The sequence below is a fragment of the Haliotis asinina genome, chromosome 1 (genome assembly GCF_037392515.1).
Source record: "Haliotis asinina isolate JCU_RB_2024 chromosome 1, JCU_Hal_asi_v2, whole genome shotgun sequence".
Taxonomy (NCBI): domain Eukaryota; kingdom Metazoa; phylum Mollusca; class Gastropoda; order Lepetellida; family Haliotidae; genus Haliotis; species Haliotis asinina.
This window is the reverse complement of record NC_090280.1, coordinates 10,852,517-10,867,678: the sequence shown is the minus strand read 5'-3', so window position 1 is coordinate 10,867,678 and position 15,162 is coordinate 10,852,517.

The window sequence follows — 15,162 nt, the reverse complement described above, 5'->3', positions numbered from 1 at the left end:
TAGTCATCGCTGACATTGGAACAATTCGGCGTCTACTACAAAAGGTACTGCTCAACATGCAAGGTATGATGCCCAGTTATGATTTGATGGGATCGATCACGTGATATGACACACATACATATGAGTGAGTCAGTTCAAATTTAATGTTACTTCGATAATCTTTCGGTCATGTAGTGACGAGGAACGTTTGGGTCATACTTATGATTAATTGAAACTACGAATATAATCAAACTAAAAGTGCTTTATGGTGACCCCACCTGAAGAAGAGACTAGAATCTGCCTCGAAACGTTGTGACCTTGTATAATAAAGAAGTTGAACCATAAAGCACTTTTAGTTTGATTCCTCCAACTTCTAAATGCCTTTGAAACAACTTATACGAATATAATGTAATGAGTAAAGAGAAAGACAGTGAGAGCGACAGCGTTATCAGTTAGGTTAGGTTAAATATGTACACAGTACTCATTCATTAACGTAATTTTGATGTTACGCCTCATTAAACTGAGTTCGAAACTGAGCATGTACGATACTTTGCAGTCATTTCACACATCGTTTGAGGCAGGAAAGATGTGGAGTGATATTAAAAACTACCTGATTTGTTTGTGGTTTGGTTACCCTTAGAGTGGCAATACTGCAGCCATAAGGGCGCCGGTCTGTAAATAATCGAGTCTGTACCAAATAAAACGGAATATCTGAGGAGTTCACCAATCCATTTAACTTACCACACTCACATCTATATGCTATGAACAGGTCCAGGAGGTTGATAGAGACCTTGCAGCAGGCTTACTCCTTCGGCACTTCTCTAGATGGCTGGTAGTGTTGACGACGGGAGAGTTTAACACATTGCTCATCGACGACATTGTGTTGGACAACGTTGCTGTAACAACGATTGACAACATATCTCAGAGTCTGTGCAAGGTGTGTAGGACATTGCTCCACAGGTTGCTAATATTTGTCTAATTAAGATATACTTAGATAATGCAACTGTACAATTTAAGCAAATCATTTCATTAAGAAGAGATCACAAACCAAAATATATTAGTTTTGCATTTCAAACACAATGAACAACAACAAACCAACATTTGTATTGATTTGAGGAACGGATACTAAATGAACTCCAGTTGTCAATGTACGGGGATGTACTAACGGGGACGAGTGAGAGGGATCAAAATATTTGTATTTTTATGTCTGTGTATAGCGAATCGACTGACACACGGATTATTTAATTTCATGGATCTATAGCTTGTCAATTTCATAAAATACATTAGCGCTGTATTATGTCCGATGTTTGATATCAATGTAGGATGTTATAAGGTGTATGCTTCTCCCTCGAGTATTTTTCTTACCGTCATGTTAAATGTATTACGTGTAAACAAAATGGCGTCTGCCTCTCGAATCAGAATGTTGAAGTCAATGAAACATATTCTGACAAGCTTAAAACTGCTATAAAATAGTAATTGCGTTCAAAGTGAGTGTGCAATCTATTCAGTGTATAAAGTAGTTTAAATAACGCTGTAAACGTCAGTAAAATAAATGTGCACATAGTAAACTGATCGAACGGTATTCTAGCTCCGGGGAGCACTGTTTTGCGGTTACCATGGCAGCGAGTAATATTTCTCCTGGGAGGGGTGACAAGGAAAAATGTTAAAGAGTAAAATGACCAATGAAATTAAAGTATTTTACATCAAGGTAAGATAAATCATTACTCAGTCAGAACATCTCCTTGCTGCAGACTATGATGTGGAAGAACAAATCACGACAACTGCAGGCAGTGTCACAAACACCGAGAGAGGACTTTTCTTCTCGTCTTTTCCCTAATGCCAAGACCGGCTTGAATGGGAGGGAACTGAAAGCAGCGATACTACCGGTCTGTCTGCTATTTGGGAATTTTACACCCATAACAGAAAAAAAAACACAGGCAAATGTGTTATGGGTGTGTGATACATATCTCCCCTACACTGTCAGTTGATTGAAGTACATGCTGGAGAATCATTACGTAGGAAAAATGATTCACTGTCAGCCTGTTGTAGAGCAAGATTCAAGTTCGTAATCCCGTGTTCCTTTTTACTCATCAGCCGTCATTCTACATCCTATAAAGGTTGATCGATCTTTAATTGCTTGGTCATAATCTTCTTTTCTGAATGCTCCTTGGAAGGAAATTGATGTTTGAAGCTAAGATAAATCAAACTCTATCACCGTCCACTGCCGCAGTTTTCAATCAAACTCCACCGGTTTTCTTAAACCCTTCTTTCACTTAGAGACCTTATCTTCTGTTTCAGTGGATTTCATGCAAAGTAAATAAAGACACCAAAACCTCCTCTGGGCCATGCAACAAGCTCTTATCTCATCTTTCAGAGGTATATAACTTCAGGTAAATTTGGTGTAGCAAGTCATTTGTTACACCTTACACTTTTCGTTATCTTGAAAATTTGAATCAACTAACGACGTTGTAATATGTAGACTCAGCTATATCGTAAGTGTATGTTCATAAATAAATATCAAGCGGTGATGATACAATATTATCGAGAAAACGTGCATGCTAAAAAGCACATGCCATTTTTCAGTAATGCATGAGGTAAATATGATGTATATTTTTTCAAAAACATAGAAAGAAATATACAGGAATATGACACAGTCTGTTTATTTAAATGTCATGGCGACTGGGATAGTTCGCTGTAATATTTAAAATTCACTTGTTTGAGTGTATTTTCCAGCTTCACATATGTTGTACCCGAAGATCAGTCTTGGGGAAAGCTTGAGAATGACAAATGGGATGGAATCATGGGACTGTTGGTAAACAAGGTAACGTATTGTACCATGAATAGAAAATGATTAGAAAATGTTTAGACTCAAGACTTTAGTAATACAGACCTTCCCTTGGTTACGCTGATTCTGACTGTGTTATTTGTTGAGATGGGCGATAATACCCGTTAACAAGTGTATTGCATTTTGAACTTCCCAGTACGATATTTTGCCTTTCGTAAACCGGTTCACCCGATACGACAGGCAATTTCTGGGACCGTGATCGGTAATTTTCCTGATGTAGTCAAAAGTACTTATAACATTTGAATTTCCTTTATACTATAACACATTAATAGTTTTGAAAGTATTTATTGGTCATATAATTGTATTGGCATGGCGTTTAAACCAAATGTGATAATGTTGAACATAGATGCAGCTCGGAGGCGGACACCCGCAGGATTAGAATTAGGATTTATAAAGTACGTGGCTTATAGGTAAAAGATATTTTACTACAAGGTACAGGTCTTACACACTATCACTAATAAATGTAGTAATCGGAGGGATTTAGGTGTAAGAAAATACACCGAAACGGTAGGTAAACCTTTGGTACCTACAATGAAATCAAGAGGTGAGGACGGTGTGCGGGACAACTCAAATCACAGGAACAGCGTACAACGCCAACACGTATCACAATATAATCGCAATATAACCACGTATCACAATATAATATTTTGTCAATACGCAACCCCAGAACTTATCTGACTCATACGTGATGCTCTCAAGCCAACACAAGCATTCTGTAAACACAGTGTTTGCTAGACAAGGCAATAACAGTATTTTTTAATTTGGGTTGATTAGCCGGTTATCTCCCATTGATTGTACATTACATACAGGTAAAGTAAAAAGAAATAAAGAAAACCAAAAAAAGTGTCAACGAAGGACAATAAACCAACTAGATTATCACAGACGTATATTTAAAAAAGTAATTACACTGAATGGCAGTACAATATGAAACAGGCCATAGATTGCGAACATCTGAAGGTAGATCACCATACTACGAACCATGGGGACCTACAATGCGTTTGCTTCTTGCATGAACTCACAGTTTTGAGTAGAACAGAGTGAGCATGACACAGGTTCGTTATTAAGAAGTTTGGTTTAAATGATATTCTTTCTTCTCTTCTCTTCTCACTTTGTTCATGCTATCAATTACTCTTTTTACTGCTTGTATTATTGTACTTTTCTTCTTTAGAGTATTGTAAATCCCTTACGAAATCAGCACGGACTAATTCTATCAGTAGAATAGTTTGTATGTTGATGGTTTTGCTTAGGTTACCTACCGCCCTCCGAGTGGATTTGGAAGAGTGAGTTAAGATGTAACGTTACATCGGCAATATTTCAGTCATATCGAGACGAGAATATAGATGACTGCAGTAAAATATGCGTATAATATAACATAAGGAAACCTGTTGTGAAAGGACAGTAAAACAATTAAAATGTCACAATTACAACTAAAACTAGTATTGAACGGTAAAACTAATAGCAGTATTTGGACAGTGCGATATATAACCTGGCTATAAATCACCAACAACTGAAAGTAGATGACAACACTAGGGGCCCTGGGGACTTACGGTACCTTTCCCACCCGCATGGGCCCTATTTGGATTTATACCACCCCTTCAGCCGCCCACGATTGCAGGGAATATTAGGCAACTTTAAAAGAACCAAAATACTACGTTTTGTAAAAATAAATCCTGGTTAGATTTAAATATAATTTGAAAGTTTGGGGACTTACGTACCTTCTCAGGAGGGCAATAATTTTACAATATTTAACCTCTTAGAGGGTACAGCCACTAACAAACTAAGTTTCTAATTTAAACTTCCAGTCATTACAAATATCTATCTACAAATAATGTCAATGACAGTTTATCACCCCCAGTAAACTGACTTAACTTTAGCTCTTGGTGGTGGAAAGCCGTGCTGTCATTTTTTTTGGAATTGAGGAACATAATAAGGGATGTTTGGCATTCAAAACTGTAAACTTGAGTTGCTATGTGGGGGATCCCCTAGAAAATGATTGATTTCCAGAGCAGTTTAACACAGTTTGCTACCCTCGAATGTAATAGACAAATACTTACCAGTCACACTGATTAAAGTGCATTCTAAAGCATCCGAATGCTGCATTAGTTCATTTTTTAAAATTGTGTGTGTGTGTGTGCATGTGTAATTTATTGCTTGTTTTAATTAATTCAGGACACTATCGAGGAAGTTGAAGATATAATTTGAGTCACAATCGATGTGGTTATGGTTCAGCAGATTCTTCAGCAGCTCCTAAGAAGAGATTATTGGTGTGTCCATCTTGTGCCAGACAATCATATCACGAGTTCATGATGACCAAATATCTATAGTCCAAAGTATTCACAAATCTCAAACACTATATAATATGTATTATATAATTAGTAAGTATTTCTTTTGTCTTTTTGACAGTGAATAAACACACAATTTTGCTTGCATCTACTGCTGCAGTTGGTAAATTCCCGTGACAAAAAGTTTCAGAAATCCCCTATGAACCAGCAAAATATAACACAGACAAGTCTAAAGTATTCAATATTATGTATTGAGCAAAGAGCAAGATACAATGATTCACAATAGAGGTTTCTAGTACAATGCAGCTGAGTCAAATCTAAAGCAGTGGGCCACAAATATAATATCAACTCACCAAAGTCTTGGTTATCATTGAGAAACATTTTTACTAAATCTTTCACAGCGAGCATTCTTGAATATACGTCGAACGCTGGCAAAGAGGCAGACAGATGTAGGTAGGCTGAATGATGACATAACTTCAGTATAACTCTGAGGGTGTGTATGTGTGTGCATGCGCGCGTGTGTGTGTGTGTGTGCGCGTGTGTGTGTGCATGCGTGTGTGTGTGTGTGTGCCGTCAACACAACAAGCAGCCTTATTTAGACACAGTCACTGTTCTTGAGCACTCCAGCGTAGGATAGAACCTTTGCGATCGGCCTCGTTTGCCAACACACACTAACGGATGAGTGCCTAAAGGGAGGCAACTATAAAGAGCTACCTTAAAAGGCGTGCCGCTAAAATACTATTACCGTGATACGAATTGTGACCTAAGATAACTATAATTCAAAACTCTAAACATTGTGTCGAAGCAATAGCGATCAATATTTGATCATCTGCTTATTTCACTGGTCTTCCATGACAGGTTTAGTGTGACATTTATTGTTAAAAAAGGTCGTATTAATGTACCACTTTGTCAAGTCACAATATCTCTGAAATTAAACACACTCAATGACGTTAGTCGACTAGACGTTGATGTGATGTCATCTGGTGCTCAAACACAGATACGTAATATTCCTTCAGTGCTTTGAAACTGCCTTTAGAGTGATTACGTAAACACACACAACAGAAAATCATTTGTCATCATAACATTATTAGTGGGTAGTCAGACATAAATATATGGCTGTGGAAGTGGAGTTCAGGAGACTTAATATGCAAAGTGGGAGTGTAAGACATTGTCAGACGTATCCTTAAATTACAATATTTAGCAATCAGTGTGAGTGAGTGAGTTAAAAGTTAACGTCATGTCGGAAATATTGCAGCCATACCGTGAAGAGAACATTTAACACTGAAATGGAATATATGTATATAATAAAAATCTGTCAAAGAAGGACAGTAAAACAACTAGAATATCACAAATGAATTAAAACTAACGTGGAAAGTTAAAATTAATATCACTATTCGGACAATACAATATAAAAACAGGCTATAGATTGCCAACAACTGAAGGTAGATCACAATACTAGGGACCATGGGGACTTTCAGTGCTGGATTTACACCATCCCTTCAGATGTTAGCAATTTAGTCACATCTAGCCACAAATTAAAAACACACATATACTATGATTAAAAACAGTGGAAAGTCTAAACGTACATGAAATGTTACGTACCCTCTCAGGTGGACAATAATTTTACGGTACTTTCAACCCCTTTGAGGGTACAGCCAATAACAATTCAAGTTACTAATCTAAACTACCATTAATTACAATGCAACTATCTACAGAACATAGTAATCAAAATTCAGTTATGAAATCAATTTCTTTCAAAAATCGTAACCGTGTTCAAAAGATCCGAATCTCAATGTTTTTACATTGACAGATTTATCCCTTATGATGGAGAATTCAACACAGTCACGGGACGCAACCCACCGCAAATAGGTTGCCCATTTCGGCCACTCCTTGCGACCCGGGTCCACGCGGGGTTGGTGAGCTCTTAGCGTTACCCAGCACCCACCACGAGGAGGTGGCTCGCCACGGGTGCCTTAGCCATCAGTTAAGGGGACATTGTTTTCAATGAAAACGTGGAACACATAAGATGACTAAAATATAACTCTTGTCAGTCTGTTACGGGTTTTCGATCTCAGCGTATCTCATTCGTTTTCTCATTACAGACAGTGGACATTTCGGCAGTGCCTTATGCTTGGAACCTTGTGAGGGCAAACTACATGACTTTTCTATATCCAATCAAATACACCTACATCGACATTCTCTACAAGAAACAAGATCCTTACGTCGACTGGACAAGACTGCTTTCTTGTTTCAAGTGGCAGGTTTATCTGTGTGGTGTGGCAGTACTGGTTGAGGTGATAATTTTCTCTCTCATGTCAAAGAGAATTTCTCTCAGTCAAAATGGATGTAATAAACTCGACAGCCGTCACACTCTGGATACAGTATTCTCAACCACTGGAGTTACATGCAGTCAAGGTATTATGCTATTGTTACGTAATCAAAGATAAGTGCTGTCGTATTTCACAAAATAGCCATATCTCAGCATCATAGCAAACTGATATTTCTGTACTGGGTGTTACCCTACTGTCAACAATATTACAATAGGTACACACGTATAACCTGGTAATTAGGGATGGGAAGGTTGGCGCATTAACTTAATTCCGGTGATATTGAAATGATATACTTTACTGAATGTCGATATACATACATTAGTTTTATAGTCAAATATAAATATGAGGTGATATATGCGTGAATACATGGGTGTATACTTTAACCATCACAGCGTCGACTAAACTGCCAACAACAGAGTCTTATCGGATCGTGCTCGCGTTTTGGTGGATGTGTTGCATTCCCATAACATCGGTGTTTTCTGGAAACCTGATTGCATTCCTAACTGTCAGCAAGGAGGATGTCCCATTCACAGGACTAGAAGATCTACTTGACAGTGGCTATGATATTGGAATTGAAACAGGATCATACGTAACAGCGATCTTGAGTGTAAGTAGGGGAATCCCCACTTCCTAATATCTGTGTACTCATAGACTACTGCACCAGCTGCAGTAAGTCTTGGTTCAACCTGATTGTCAGAGACATCTCTGTTTGAAAAGGAATGTCTTCCGGTGGACAAAACAGTGTAGCATACTGATTTTGATATTTATTTTAACTGATTCGTAAAGTATATTATGTATGTGTGCGTTTGTGTGTGTGCGTTTGTGTGTGTGCGTGTGCGTGTGCGTGTGCGTGTGTGTTTGTTTGTTTGTGTTTGTGTGTGTGTAGGATGTTCCATTAAGTTTTCGATGCGGTTATTGATATTTGACAGTAATCTGAAAAACTGGATGTGGCTTAAAGACATTTCCCGCATTACATTAACATCCCTTGTATGTACGAGTAACTACTTATGAATGGGTTGCTGGGGAGTTTGCTTGTATTGTTATACATGTGTACAGATACAGTGTTCACGTTTTGACAGTCACTATTTTATCATTCTCAAACTTGACCACTGAGAACCTTGAACAATCTCTAATCACATCGGAATCCGAAAGGTCAAGCTTATTCTGGCATATGTGACGAAAGTTGGACCAAACAAAAGATACCGAATAACATCTGGATGAACGAACGTAACAAACAAGGACACATCAGTTACATACCATGCATGGGTTAGCAAATGGCATCGTAAACGTGTTATTTAATACTTCACAACATTCAGTGTATTGCAAACTCACACTTCTAAAAACTGACATGGAAGAATGAAAATCAGAACTAAATTCTTCATAAAGGCGAAAGTTTTCCCTGTTATGTTACATGTTTCTGACACATATGTGTAAGAAACATAAATATAGTTTAAAATGTTCTTTAGTACATTTGGCGAATATGGCAGAGAATCTATTCTTATTGGCTTTTACAAAAGAGTACATATATGCATACTGTGCAAATGCATTTTGCAATCCTTTAGTTCAAGAAAGAAGGAAGAAAATACGCAGCGAGTGCGGTCATAATGAGGACTCCTATGAACCAAAATACAGCGGCTTGTCCAGTTGAGAAACATCTATCATGGAAAGCTCAAATGTTCCTATTTTTAATAGAAAATCGACTCAGAGGTAAAAATTATTGTGATTGACTTGTGTCAGGACAGTGTGCATTTATTAAGTTGCTATATCACACAGATGAACCAATAGTTCTTATGGGTCACACAGTCTAAAGTTATGAGTGTGGGTTTTGACTGGCATGATGTATGTTCAAAGGCAAAACTAGTTTTAGCGGTACGCCGTTTCTGATAGCGCTGTGGCACCTGAACTTGTTGATTCCGGTGATAATTGGCGGCGTCTTGTGTTTTCGATGGCATTCTAACGTTCAGAGAGGATACTGGTGTAGCCTTCCTTTGGTAGAATGCTCGGGAACTGTGCAAGAGCTATGTAAAGGATGACTGTTGAGTTGTGTGACGGGGAATCGGATTTATACACACCTGTCTGCTGCCACTATCCAGTTTATCAATGTTTCAAGACCAACAGTGCTTGTCCATTCAACTGCTGTCATTGTCAAAAGCCTTCAGTCACTACATTTGTTCTCAATGGGAATGTCAGAACTCTGGTGATTTAATATTTTACATTTGAGACCCAATATTTTACATTTGTGATTCATTTGCATTGTGGTAGACATCTGTGTTGCCATTCATCTTTACCCAAGTCATAGTATATTCAATACAGAGTTTAATTTCATAGACTTGTCTCCATTGGTTGTTGGTTGAAAAGGGACTCACAAACCTTTCATGACAGTAATTTTCTAACCGTAATACTCGAAGTTAGACAGATGAATTAATAACTGATATTAATATGACGAGGCCTTTTACATATTGCAAGAATATCATTCAACCACAGGATTGCAAATGCAACTGTTACAGTTTAATTTTTCCTGACGGACATATGCTGATGATGTCACAGTGAGAGAACATTCAAAATGAAATTCACTCAGTCAATAACGTGTATATCAACCATGAGCATTGGTGCATATTTGACACCTGAGCCAATCAAACGTCGCAAGAAGTCTTGTCGAATGTCATTTCGTGTATGTGGAAGCACTTGGCGGAGTTCCTGAACCTTGATTGAGATCTTCAGATTTCCAAGGACTCGCCATCTTTCAATTTCAGCATAGCCTCGGCATAGCGAAATGCAAGCAGATTCTTCCAAATTTATGTTTTCTGGGCACGTCGACGTCTAAACAATGATTTGGGTTAGGTTTAGAAGTTTGGAGCTACGCTTATTAAGGGTTCGTTTCATGCAAGTTTTCACATGGACTACTTGAAAAACGAAAAACGCATTTAAAACAAAAAACAAGGGTCTTGTTCGGAATATGGATTAAGTTTATGTTGACGAATATTTAAAGTGCGTTCTAACATTTTCTACTTGATACAAACAACTGTGTAAGTCCCCATTTACCCTGGTATGGTGATCTACCTTCAGTTGTTGAGGTCTATAGCCCATTTATAATATTATTGTATCGTCTTCTGCAGTTAAATTGCTTCAGATTTAATTACTAGTTTTGATTATCTGTCTGTGATAATCAAGTGGTTTTACTGTCGTTGACAGATTTTTAACCATTCACTATTATGTATAATATTAATGGTTCTCGTCACGATATGACTGAAATATTGCCGATGTGAAATTTTAACCTCACTTACACTAACGTTGGCCTTTGAGCATATAAATGGTACATGTGGTGGCTGAGTGGATTAGAAAGTTAAATGTGTGTGCTTGCGATTATGTACCTGACTTTGATGGTGTGGGTTCGAATCCTGGATTTACTGAGAATGTGCACTCCCAAGTGTAACATGTGCTACATTTGATCACTTTCAAAATGTCACTGTGCATTCATAGTTTGTACAAATTGTCCTAGTAACCGGAGAACCCACTTATGTTTTTATATTATGTAAAATGTATCATGGACATTTTGTTCCAGAGGTCGAATGATTCTGTTTTCAAACAAATCTGGAGAAAGAACAGGGAGCACCAACGTGAGAACCTCACTAACGATGAAGACAGCATGTACCACAGGGCCAGACTAGCGGAAGGGCGTTATGCTTTCATAACTGACAGTGTCATTATCAATAGCTACATGATGGAAACCTGCGACATGGCTCACACAAAGGGACACATGTTTCACACCATGTCATCGCTCATTGTACCCAAAGTCTCTCCTCTTGCTTTGCTGATGAATCAAGAGTGAGTATGCAGTTTTAAGTACAAACAACAAAGTCATCTTGTCCTAAGAGCTTTACATCATAAGCATTTGTTCAAGAATCACTACCAAATAACGCTGACACCAGGTGTAAAATGTTATGACTCCAGATAATGATCAGACACGGTAATCTGCAGATACCATTGCGCGTAAAACAACATTACACATAAAATGTGGCGCTATGTTAAGGCATTAATAAGTGTTATGATTTGATAACTTAGTCGTACTTATTTATGCGATACAGGCTGATGTCCCTGGTGGAGAGAGGGCTAATAGATGAGTGGTATGAACAGTCCAGTCTTGACGACAAAGTGTGTTTTACTCAGGTGGAAAAAAATAACGGCCTAGTGATAAGGGATTTCTTCGCATTACTAGTTGCTGCCGGATGTGGAGTGGGACTGTCTGCTGCTGTTTTAGTATTTGAAATGTGCAAACAAAAAGCATTTCCACACGCGGAACAATCTGAGGAGGAAAAGGGTATGTGATCAAGGGAGCATAACCCATCAGGTTTTAGCTCTTTCATATACGGGGTATGCAAACAATACCTAACCAAAAAGGAAGGAGATTAATTATCGATCATATTAAACTAAATATTCTGAGCAAAGTTATATGTTGTTAAAAATTTCATGATTAATATGCTTTAGTAAATAAATTCTTGCATCATGTGAACGAGTTAGCGGTGGTTGTATGAAGATTTGCTTCGATTGATCTGTTTGACAGATGACGTACGCGTCTTATCCACCACAGGGTCATCCGATTGGTTGGAAATAAGATATAGAGTGGGAATGGCCAATCGGATTGCCCCGAGTCCGTTTGTGCAGATCTGCTCAAGCCACTTTGAATGTCAAGGTCACTTATGCCGACAAGTGACTAGGATTGCCGGCGAATTTGGTGAAAATGCTTGCTTACTGTCGTGTAGATGTTGCAATACGTTTTCTGACCCGCGCAATGCCGCAGCCGATCGAATCCAACACAACGTTGATGCAATCAACGTGGGTGGAATTAATGAACGAATTTAAAAGGTGAGTTTTCGCTGTATTGGGTGATCCATGACTTTGGCGTGAAATTTCGGAGATGGCTGTTTTCGATGATCCGTGGAGTATAACTTTTGAAATAATGATCCCATTGTGGCTATTTATAGCTCATTTTGCAGGGACATCATCTGGCTTTCGATCCGTTGGCCTCGGCGGGTCCTTAAAAATATTTTACACGGTGACATGTAGGGCTGCACGGTATTACCGGTATACCGGTTTACCGCGGTATGAAAATGAAGTGATTACGTATTGCAATATGTTTTTTGAAAACCGGTATATCGCGTTAAATTAACAGATTGTTTAAAATTAATCAGACCGAACACACAAACTTGTAACATCATCGGCGGGTCGCAGATCTCGACTTGCAGTGGCTAATTGAGTAGATTAGTGTGCCATATAGAGTTACTTCCCTTGTTCCCATAGTAACAAAATGGCGACTGCCGAGTATGAAGTGTTTACAAATAAGAGAGCTAAATCGGACATTTGGAAGTATTTCGGGCTAAAAAAAAGAAAAGATGATGGCAGAATTGAAGAAAACATTGCTGTGTGTCGGAAATGCAACGCCACTGTGAAGCATTCAGGGGGAACTAGTAATCTTTCAGCACACGTGCAAAGACATCATCCGTCAATTGAAACTTCATCAACACATGTAGCCAAGTGCCGGGTCGTTCCAGTGACACCTTTTGTGAACGAACTTTCAGCATGTGAATCGCAGGTGAAAATAAACTTAATGTTTAATGTAGAATATTCAAAGCCATATGCAAATACCAGCACTCGACCGCAACAGACTACAGACAAAGTAGCGAGATTTATCATCAAAGGGCTCCGCCCTATCAGTATTGTTGACAGTCCTGAATTTAAAGATTTACTGACATGCATGGACAGCAGGTACAAGTGTCCATCGAGGACAACATTCTCTGAGAGAATAATTCCAAAGATATATAATGACGTGAAAACCCAAGTGAAAAAAGAACTTGCAAGTGCTGAACAGGTACGTTTATTTTCTGATTTTACCTGACAATTGTAATTTTCAACTGATTTATGATAGCGTATTTGTTAAATTCTTTCAATTTAGAATTTAGATCAATTTATGAGATTTGATAATTATCCTCAGAGAAATAATACTTGGTCGATTGAAACTGGAGATTGAGATAGACAAGTGAATGTAAACAAGTGCATGTCAGATTGTCAAGTGCTAGTGCTCATTTATTCATTTCATTAATTTCAAACAGGTATCCTTGACCACAGACGGTTGGACTTCGTGTGCCACTGACAGCTACATCACAGTGACATCAAGTCACATTAATGTCAAGTGGGAACTGATAAATTTTGTTCTGCAGACTAGGCTTTAAATGAGTCATACAGGTATAATTTTCCTAAACTTGTTGTCATTTTGCACTTCTAAAATGACTTTCGTAAAACTTGTGGTTAAGTCTTTTGGGTCGTTTCAGACTAACAAAGGTTGACCTCGATGTACATTTAAATTTAAGTTTGTTATAAATTGATGAAAAAATTGAAATGACTTAACAATTATTTAATTTCCTATGAAATCAAGATGGTGCATAGATAAAAGTTCCACACTAAACTTTTTTCAGTTGAACTGAATCAAAATATTTTTAATTGATAAGAATATTTATTTGATTTCAGCTGAAAACTTAGCAGAGGTTTTGAGAGATGCTGTCATAGAATGGGGTATTTCCTGTAGAGCAGGCTTTCCACCAGTGACAACGGATATAATGCTGCCAATGCAGTTAAGTCAGTGAAGTTGACTGAATCCATTCTACTCGTTCCTTGTTTGGCGCACACAATCAACTTGGCCGTACAGAAGGCATTGGAAGTCAAGCGTGTCAATCACATTCTGGCAAAGATCCGGCGCATTGCTGCTTTCTTTCATAGAAGTCCAAAAGCTAATGAGCTCCTGAATCAAAAGGCACTTCTTCTGTCCGTTCCAGATCACGACGTCATTATTGATGTCATCACAAGGTGGAATAGTGCTTATGATATGATCGCAAGATTCATTGAAATGCAGTGTGCAGTCATCATGGTTCTTGTGAGCAAAGAGTTGCAGAAAGCAAATGAGTTTGCAACACTCACAGCTGAAGAGATCCAACTTGCAGAAGAGGTAACCAGATTGTTGAAGCCCGTGAAGGACATGACAACTATGTTATGCACTGAGGAATCGCCTACAGTCTCGATGATTATGCCATTAATGCACCAATTGAAAGGTGCACTTAGTGCCAAGGACAGTGATGCCCCTGCTGTGCGTGAGATGAAACAGATCATGAAAGAAGACTTCCATGACAGATATACTGACCAGAGTGACATTTTATATGTTGCATCTGCGCTTGACCCATGCTTTAAACATCTGCCTTTTCTCTCCGACACACAACGCTTTGATGTTTTCAATGATGTCACATTAAAGACCTGTGAAGCAAATGAGTTTGCTGTGACCAGAGTGAAGACTGAACTAAATGAGGACAATGACACTCCAGCATTACCAGAGTTACCTCAGGTGTCAGAACTAGAATCAGACAGCCAGCCAGATGTGCCTATACACAATGAAAGCCCAGTGAAACTGAAAGCAGATCCAGATCAGGGAAATGAACATCCTACACTACTTGAAGGCATTTTGGGTGATGTATTCATCTTGAGGACACACCCAGCAAAAACACCATTCGAACTGTCCAAACTTGAGGTTGATAAATATGTCAGTTACCCTGGCATTTCCTTGAACGACAGCTGTCTGGCGTGGTGGAAGAAACATGAAGAGATGTTTCCTCGGCTTTCCATATTGGCAAAACGCTTGTTGTGCATTTCTGCTACTAGTGTTCCATCAGAGCGTGCTTTTTCC